Raw genomic sequence first — 10,000 nt, 5'->3', positions numbered from 1 at the left:
TCAAGTAGCCCAAACATGATCACGTATAGTTGATCAATGGAGCATGCGATGTGTAGTGCGTGTACATTTGTTTAGCTGGCCACTCTATGTGTAACTTTATGTTTGTGTATTGTAAAAGCACTCCAAACAACAATACACAAAGAGGGGGGAAATATGTTGAACTAAATAAGCACGCTTCTTCATTCAAATGCGCTACTATTCCGTGTCTTTCTATGTAAACACTAACTTAGCCTGCCGTGCAAAACCAGTCCGCTTACTGTCTACACAAACCACGCGTAAACACACACACACACATGCACAACTGCACTTCTCACATGTACACCTTCAAAGACAAAAATACGACGATATAATTCAAGTATAAATATGTAAATAACACAAGCCGCTAAGCATATTATATAGTTAGTGTATAACTTGTACCACATAGAGACGTCCTGCTCTAGTCGTTTTTGCTGCTGCTCCTGTTCAACTGCAGCCTCTGGGTCTGATTCCGGATCATAGATGTATGGCTGTATCTGATTAAAAGCCATATTTTTATTTTGAATAAAGTTTTTTTCCCGCTGTTAGGGATGACACAGCTTTACGACGCACTCGACTCAAACACAATAGCAGCAGCGAGCACACGTCATTATTTAGCTCCGCTCACACGACACGCCCCCACCCGCTCGGAAAGACTCGGAACACCGCATCTTTCTTATATAATTATAAAAAAAATAAAGACTTTTCGGAGATATGCAGGATGCAATGCTACTCTATAGGTACTCAAGATTGACATGACACTGACTGAAACTGAGTGTTTCACCCCCCCTTTAAGGGAAAAATAAGTTGATTTTAAGTTTCATGGCATCAACACATCTCAGAAAAGTTGGGACAGGCCATGTTTCCCACTGTGTGTCATCCCCTCTTCTTTTTATAACCGTCTGCAAACGTCTGAGGACTGAGGAGACAAGCTGCTCAAGTTTAGGAATAGGAATGTTGACCCATTCTTGTCTAATACAGGCTTGTAGCGGCTCAACTGTCTTAGGTCTTCTTTATCACATCTTCCTCTTTATGATGCGCCAAATGTTTTCTAATGGTGAAAGATCTGGACTGCAGGCTGGCCATTTCAGTGCCCGGATCCTTCTTCATGATGTTGTAATTGATGCAGTATGTGGTCTGGCATTGTTATGTTGGAAAATGCAAGGTCTTCCCTGAGAGACGACGTCTGGATGGGAGCATGTGTTGTTCTAGAACTTGGATATACCTTTCAGCATTGATGTGCCTTTCCAGATGTGTAAGCTGCCCATGCCACACACACTCATGAACCCCAGACCATCAGAGATGCAGCTTCTGAACGGAGCGCTGAGAACAACTTGGGTTGTCCTTGTCCTCTTTAGTCCGGATGACATGGCGTCTCAGTTTTCCAAAAAGAACTTCAGATTTTGATTCGTCTGACCACAGAACAGTTTTCCGCTTTGCCACAGTCCATTTTAAAAGAGCCTCTGTCCAGAGAAAGCGCCTGCGCTTCTGGATCATGTTTAGATATGGCTTCTTTTTTGACCTATAGAGTTTTAGCCGGCGACGGCGAATGCCACGGTGGATTGTGTTCACCAATGTTTTCTGGAAGTATTCCTGAGCCCATGTTGTGATGTCCATTACAGTATCATTCCTGTGTGTGATGCAGTGCCGTCTAAGGGCTGAAGATCACGGGCATCCAGTCTGGTTTCCCGGCCTTGACCCTTACGCACAGAGATTGCTCCAGATTCTCTGAATCTTTGGATGATATTATGCACTGTAGATGATGATAACTTCAAACTCTTTACAATTTTTCTCTGAGAAACTCCTTTCTGATATTGATCCACTATTTTCCCAATCATGTTACCAATTGACCTAATAAGTTGCAAATTGGTTCCTTATATGTACATTTAACTTTTTCAGCCTCTTATTGCTCCCTATCCCAACTTTTTTTTAAATGTGTAGCTCTCATTAAAATCAAAATGAGCCAATATTTGGCATGACATTTCAAAATCTCACTTTCAACACTTCATGTTTTATCTAAAGTCTATTGTGAATAAGATATAAGTTTATGAGATTTGTAAATTATTGCATTCTTTTTTTATTCACAATTTGTACAGTGTCCCAAATGTTTTGGAAATGGCTTTGTATTAATCATGTTGAATGTGCATTAGTTGCTGATGCAGTAATCATTAATAAATGGGTTAGTTCCTCATGAGTCATACAATAACTCATTATCTGTTTATCTGTGCATTAGTTAACCATGAATTAATGCATATTAGTGCACCCGTATTGTAAAGTGTTACCGATTTAGTCAGATTTTTTAAAGGAGATTCAATATGATGAATAGATTTCATTTAGGCTTTTTTTCATGAATCAACGTGTTAAGCAGCACGTTTGAGCTTCTCAAGAACCAATGAGGTTCATTCTGGTGTTACGCAGAACGTTTGAGCTCCTCAAGAACCAATGAGGTTCATTCTGGTGTTACGCAGCACGTTTGAGCTACTCAAGAACCAATGAGGTTCATTCTGGTGTTACGCAGAACGTTTGAGCTTCTCAAGAACCAATGAGGTTCATTCTGGTGTTACGCAGCACATTTGAGCTTCTCAAGAACCAATGAGGTTCATTCTGGTGTTACGCAGCACGTTTGAGCTACTCAAGAACCAATGAGGTTCATTCTGGTGTTACGCAGAACGTTTGAGCTCCTCAAGAACCAATGAGGTTCATTCTGGTGTTACGCAGCATGTTTGAGCTACTCAAGAACCAATGAGGTTCATTCTGGTGTTACGCAGCATGTTTGAGCTACTCAAGAACCAATGAGGTTCATTCTGGTGTTACGCAGCATGTTTGAGCTACTCAAGAACCAATGAGGTTCATTCTGGTGTTACGCAGCACGTTTGAGCTCCTCTAGAACCAATGAGGTTCATTCTGGTGTTACGCAGCACGTTTGAGCTCCTCTAGAACCAATGAGGTTCATTCTGGTGTTACGCAGCACGTTTGAGCTTCTCAAGAACCAATGAGGTTCCTTCTGGTGTTACGCAGCACGTTTGAGCTTCTCAAGAACCAATGAGGTTCATTCTGGTGTTACGCAGCACGTTTGAGCTTCTCAAGAACCAATGAGGTTCATTCTGGTGTTACGCAGCACGTTTGAGCTCCTCAAGAACCAGTGAGGTTCATTCTGGTGTTACGCAGCACCTTTGAGATTCTCAAGAACCAATGAGGTTCATTCTGGTGTTACGCAGCACGTTTGAGCTTCTCAAGAACCAATGAGGTTCATTCTGGTGTTACGCAGCACGTTTGAGCTCCTCAAGAACCAATGAGGTTCATTCTGGTGTTACGCAACACGTTTGAGCTTCTCAAGAACCAATGAGGTTCATTCTGGTGTTACGCAGCACGTTTGAGCTCCTCAAGAACCAATGAGGTTCATTCTGGTGTTACGCAGCACGTTTGAGCTCCTCAAGAACCAATGAGGTTCATTCTGGTGTTACGCAGCACGTTTGAGCTTCTCAAGAACCAATGAGGTTCATTCTGGTGTTACGCAGCACGTTTGAGCTTCAGCGAGAACCAATGAGGTTCATTCTGGTGTTACGCAGCACCTTTGAGCTTCTCAAGAACCAATGAGGTTCATTCTGGTGTTACGCAGCACGTTTGAGCTTCAGCGAGAACCAATGAGGTTCATTCTGGTGTTACGCAGCACCTTTGAGCTTCTCAAGAACCAATGAGGTTCATTCTGGTGTTACGCAGCACGTTTGAGCTTCTCAAGAACCAATGAGGTTCATTCTGGTGTTACGCAGCACGTTTGAGCTTCTCAAGAACCAATGAGGTTCATTCTGGTGTTACGCAGCACGTTTGAGCTCCTCAAGAACTAATGAGGTTCATTCTGGTGTTAAGCAGCACGTTTGAGCTTCTCAAGAACCAATGAGGTTCATTCTGGTGTTACGCAGCACGTTTGAGCTTCAGCGAGAACCAATGAGGTTCATTCTGGTGTTACGCAGCACGTTTGAGCTCCTCAAGAACCAATGAGGTTCATTCTGGTGTTACGCAGCACGTTTGAGCTCCTCAAGAACCAGTGAGGTTCATTCTGGTGTTACGCAGCACGTTTGAGCTTCTCAAGAACCAATGAGGTTCATTCTGGTGTTACGCAGCACGTTTGAGCTTCTCAAGAACCAATGAGGTTCATTCTGGTGTTACGCAGCACGTTTGAGCTTCTCAAGAACCAATGAGGTTCATTCTGGTGTTACGCAGCACGTTTGAGCTTCTCAAGAACCAATGAGGTTCATTCTGGTGTTACACAGCACGTTTGAGCTTCTCAAGAACCAGTGAGGTTCATTCTGGTGTTACGCAGCACGTTTGAGCTCCTCAAGAACCAATGAGGTTCATTCTGGTGTTACGCAGCACGTTTGAGCTTCTCAAGAACCAATGAGGTTCATTCTGGTGTTACGCAGCACGTTTGAGCTCCTCAAGAACCAATGAGGTTCATTCTGGTGTTACGCAGCACGTTTGAGCTCCTCAAGAACCAATGAGGTTTATTCTGGTGTTACGCAGCACGTTTGAGCTTCTCAAGAACCAATGAGGTTCATTCTGGTGTTACGCAGCACGTTTGAGCTTCAGCGAGAACCAATGAGGTTCATTCTGGTGTTACGCAGCACCTTTGAGCTTCTCAAGAACCAATGAGGTTCATTCTGGTGTTACGCAGCACGTTTGAGCTTCAGCGAGAACCAATGAGGTTCATTCTGGTGTTACGCAGCACCTTTGAGCTTCTCAAGAACCAATGATTCATTCTGGTGTTACGCAGCACGTTTGAGCTTCTCAAGAACCAATGAGGTTCATTCTGGTGTTACGCAGCACGTTTGAGCTTCTCAAGAACCAATGAGGTTCATTCTGGTGTTACGCAGCACGTTTGAGCTCCTCAAGAACCAATGAGGTTCATTCTGGTGTTACGCAACACGTTTGAGCTTCTCAAGAACCAATGAGGTTCATTCTGGTGTTACGCAGCACGTTTGAGCTCCTCAAGAACCAATGAGGTTCATTCTGGTGTTACGCAGCACGTTTGAGCTCCTCAAGAACCAATGAGGTTCATTCTGGTGTTACGCAGCACGTTTGAGCTTCTCAAGAACCAATGAGGTTCATTCTGGTGTTACGCAGCACGTTTGAGCTTCAGCGAGAACCAATGAGGTTCATTCTGGTGTTACGCAGCACCTTTGAGCTTCTCAAGAACCAATGAGGTTCATTCTGGTGTTACGCAGCACGTTTGAGCTTCAGCGAGAACCAATGAGGTTCATTCTGGTGTTACGCAGCACCTTTGAGCTTCTCAAGAACCAATGAGGTTCATTCTGGTGTTACGCAGCACGTTTGAGCTTCTCAAGAACCAATGAGGTTCATTCTGGTGTTACGCAGCACGTTTGAGCTTCTCAAGAACCAATGAGGTTCATTCTGGTGTTACGCAGCACGTTTGAGCTCCTCAAGAACTAATGAGGTTCATTCTGGTGTTAAGCAGCACGTTTGAGCTTCTCAAGAACCAATGAGGTTCATTCTGGTGTTACGCAGCACGTTTGAGCTTCAGCGAGAACCAATGAGGTTCATTCTGGTGTTACGCAGCACGTTTGAGCTCCTCAAGAACCAATGAGGTTCATTCTGGTGTTACGCAGCACGTTTGAGCTCCTCAAGAACCAGTGAGGTTCATTCTGGTGTTACGCAGCAGGTTTGAGCTTCTCAAGAACCAATGAGGTTCATTCTGGTGTTACGCAGCACGTTTGAGCTTCTCAAGAACCAATGAGGTTCATTCTGGTGTTACGCAGCACGTTTGAGCTTCTCAAGAACCAATGAGGTTCATTCTGGTGTTACGCAGCACGTTTGAGCTTCTCAAGAACCAATGAGGTTCATTCTGGTGTTACACAGCACGTTTGAGCTTCTCAAGAACCAGTGAGGTTCATTCTGGTGTTACGCAGCACGTTTGAGCTCCTCAAGAACCAATGAGGTTCATTCTGGTGTTACGCAGCACGTTTGAGCTTCTCAAGAACCAATGAGGTTCATTCTGGTGTTACGCAGCACGTTTGAGCTCCTCAAGAACCAATGAGGTTCATTCTGGTGTTACGCAGCACGTTTGAGCTCCTCAAGAACCAATGAGGTTTATTCTGGTGTTACGCAGCACGTTTGAGCTTCTCAAGAACCAATGAGGTTCATTCTGGTGTTACGCAGCACGTTTGAGCTTCAGCGAGAACCAATGAGGTTCATTCTGGTGTTACGCAGCACCTTTGAGCTTCTCAAGAACCAATGAGGTTCATTCTGGTGTTACGCAGCACGTTTGAGCTTCAGCGAGAACCAATGAGGTTCATTCTGGTGTTACGCAGCACCTTTGAGCTTCTCAAGAACCACTGAGGTTCATTCTGGTGTTACGCAGCACGTTTGAGCTTCTCAAGAACCAATGAGGTTCATTCTGGTGTTACGCAGCACGTTTGAGTTTGAGCTTCTCAAGAACCAATGAGGTTCATTCTGGTGTTACGCAGCACGTTTGAGCTCCTCAAGAACCAATGAGGTTCATTCTGGTGTTACGCAACACGTTTGAGCTTCTCAAGAACCAATGAGGTTCATTCTGGTGTTACGCAGCACGTTTGAGCTCCTCAAGAACCAATGAGGTTCATTCTGGTGTTACGCAGCACGTTTGAGCTCCTCAAGAACCAATGAGGTTCATTCTGGTGTTACGCAGCACGTTTGAGCTTCTCAAGAACCAATGAGGTTCATTCTGGTGTTACGCAGCACGTTTGAGCTTCAGCAAGAACCAATGAGGTTCATTCTGGTGTTACGCAGCACCTTTGAGCTTCTCAAGAACCAATGAGGTTCATTCTGGTGTTACGCAGCACGTTTGAGCTTCAGCGAGAACCAATGAGGTTCATTCTGGTGTTACGCAGCACCTTTGAGCTTCTCAAGAACCAATGAGGTTCATTCTGGTGTTACGCAGCACGTTTGAGCTTCTCAAGAACCAATGAGGTTCATTCTGGTGTTACGCAGCACGTTTGAGCTTCTCAAGAACCAATGAGGTTCATTCTGGTGTTACGCAGCACGTTTGAGCTCCTCAAGACCTAATGAGGTTCATTCTGGTGTTAAGCAGCACGTTTGAGCTTCTCAAGAACCAATGAGGTTCATTCTGGTGTTACGCAGCACGTTTGAGCTTCAGCGAGAACCAATGAGGTTCATTCTGGTGTTACGCAGCACGTTTGAGCTCCTCAAGAACCAATGAGGTTCATTCTGGTGTTACGCAGCACGTTTGAGCTCCTCAAGAACCAGTGAGGTTCATTCTGGTGTTACGCAGCACGTTTGAGCTTCTCAAGAACCAATGAGGTTCATTCTGGTGTTACGCAGCACGTTTGAGCTTCTCAAGAACCAATGAGGTTCATTCTGGTGTTACGCAGCACGTTTGAGCTTCTCAAGAACCAATGAGGTTCATTCTGGTGTTACGCAGCACGTTTGAGCTTCTCAAGAACCAATGAGGTTCATTCTGGTGTTACGCAGCACGTTTGAGCTTCTCAAGAACCAATGAGGTTCATTCTGGTGTTACGCAGCACGTTTGAGCTCCTCTAGAACCAATGAGGTTCATTCTGGTGTTACGCAGCACGTTTGAGCTTCTCAAGAACCAATGAGGTTCATTCTGGTGTTACGCAGCACGTTTGAGCTCCTCAAGAACCAATGAGGTTCATTCTGGTGTTACGCAGCACGTTTGAGCTCCTCAAGAACCAATGAGGTTCATTCTGGTGTTACGCAGCACGTTTGAGCTCCTCAAGAACCAATGAGGTTCATTCTGGTGTTACGCAGCACGTTTGAGCTCCTCAAGAACCAATGAGGTTCATTCTGGTGTTACGCAGCACGTTCAAGCTTCTTGTTTTTTGTGTTTCTGTATATAAATATAATGTATCAATCCCAATTAATGTATTTATAGTGAACCATACAGTATAAATTATAAAGAGCACTACATGCAAGTACGGATGTCAGAAATGATGCAACTATATTAAACAGCAAGAGGTAACGAGCGAAAAAAGACTAATTTATTGTCAAAATTTGCTCACACATTGATTTTGACTTGCCTGACAGGTGTGTGTAACTCTTAAACTCGAGCTGTAGATCTTCCCTATCACATCTAACACACACAGATCTCTCTGAAAGATCAAACATTCACCTCACATAAACTTCTGGGTAATCTTTAAATAGAAAAGAGCTTTGAATTATACTCTCCATGCATATAAACAAATACTGAACTTGCACTTTTATGACAGAATAAATTCTGTCTGGATGAGGATCGTCTATTAAAAACGTTTTATCGTCATGTGTGAAGACTCTTTATGTGTTTCCCAGAAACAAGACAAAGACACACGTACTGTAAGACTTTGATTTCTCCATGCTGTTTCTCAGTACGACTCAAGACTTCTGTAACATCAAACTTTATCAGCTTATTAAATGGTGTAAGAGGTTAAAGTAAATGAATAACATTTATTTTTATCTTTTAGCGTTGGAAAATGATTGTGTGAGAGGACATAAAAACCTCAAAGCAAATCTAATTATTTTCTGCTGTGTAATCTCTTTTCTTTTCGAAGCGTGGCCGTTTTCAGATCATTAGCTGGAGGACCTCCTACACTCTAAAAAATGCTGGGTTAAAAACAACCCAAGTTGGGTTGGAAATAGACAAACCCAGAAATTGGGTTGTTTGAATGGGTCCATTTACTAAGGTTCAAACAACCCAATTTCTGGGTTTGTCTATATTCAACCCAACTTGTTTGAACGCCATTACTTCCGCCGGAGAAGGTCAAAACCCGGCGCGATCATAGATATATATAAATATATAGATGCCTCATTCGACTGATCCACTCATGCACTAATTAGGCCTCTCTCTCTCTCTCTCTCTCTCTCTCTCTCTCTCTCTCTCTCTCTCTCTCTCTATATATATATATATATATATATATATATATATATATATATATATATATATATATATATATATGATTGCGCACGGTTTTGACCTTCTTCTGCGGAAGTAATGGCGTTGGGAATACTAGATGAGATTCGCCTGAATATTATGTAAATGAGATAAAAAAATAACACAAATACTGTTGTGTTTCTCGCAGAAACTGATCATTTCGTGTCTTAAGACATCAATGTGTGTCGTCACGAGCCGCAGGGTTTAATATGGATTCGTATGTCTGTGTGTTTTTTACTCTCATAGAAATACACCCCATTGACATGCATTATACGAGCAACGGTTGAGTTAAAAATCTTCATTTGTGTTCTTCTGAAGAAACAAACACCTACATCTCGGACGCCCTGGGAGTCAGCAGATAAACATCACAGTCCCATTTTTAGGTGAACTATCCCTTTAAGCCTTTGCATCATGTGCATTTAACTCTGCCTGTACAGAAGAGTATAATATTCTCTCCATTTTTTTCAGTTGTTCAGCTGGAGTGTGTTTGAGCGATCCTCCAGTCCAGATGACGGACGCTCATAACCTGCAGGTCAGCGGTGGCTAATGATTCTCTCTAAAGAGAAAGATGATTTCTGTGAACGTGTGACAGAAAGAGAACTAGTGGAAAATGTGAGACGCATCTGGAAAGATTCAATATTAAGCACAAGTGAAGTTAGTTATGAACACACACACACACACACACACGTTTGTTTTTGTGACATATGGGTACATTCCATAGGCGTAATGGTTTTTATACTAAACCTACCCAACACACACACAAACACACACACACACACACACACACTGCCTCTAAACCTACCCATCACAGGAAACATTCTGCATTTTTACTTTCTAAATAAACTCCTCCTGTGTGATTTATAAGCCTTTTGTAAAGTGGGGACATGGGTAATGTCCTCATATTTCACCCTCTCCTGTAATACCTGTGTCATACCCATGGCATTACACACATTTGTGTCCTCATATGTCACAAAAACAACACACACCCACACACACACACACACACTATCAGCAATAATCTTCACATAAATCATCATTAAACAT

General features: G+C 43.1%; 1 long non-coding RNA gene across 1 annotated transcript in view; it reads left to right on the top strand.

The window, feature by feature from the left end:
- The first annotated feature begins 9,233 nt into the window (after positions 1 to 9,233).
- The window catches only part of LOC137084883 (uncharacterized), a 2,337-nt gene continuing 1,570 nt past the window's right edge, over positions 9,234 to 10,000 (top strand). The window contains exons 1-2 of the long non-coding RNA XR_010906819.1: positions 9,234 to 9,339; positions 9,425 to 9,488. This is a non-coding gene — a long non-coding RNA (uncharacterized lncRNA). The remainder of the gene's footprint in view (positions 9,340 to 9,424; positions 9,489 to 10,000) is intronic.

The sequence above is a fragment of the Pseudorasbora parva genome, chromosome 8, assembly GCF_024679245.1.
Source record: "Pseudorasbora parva isolate DD20220531a chromosome 8, ASM2467924v1, whole genome shotgun sequence".
Taxonomy (NCBI): domain Eukaryota; kingdom Metazoa; phylum Chordata; class Actinopteri; order Cypriniformes; family Gobionidae; genus Pseudorasbora; species Pseudorasbora parva.
This window is presented reverse-complemented; position numbering and strand designations above follow the sequence as displayed.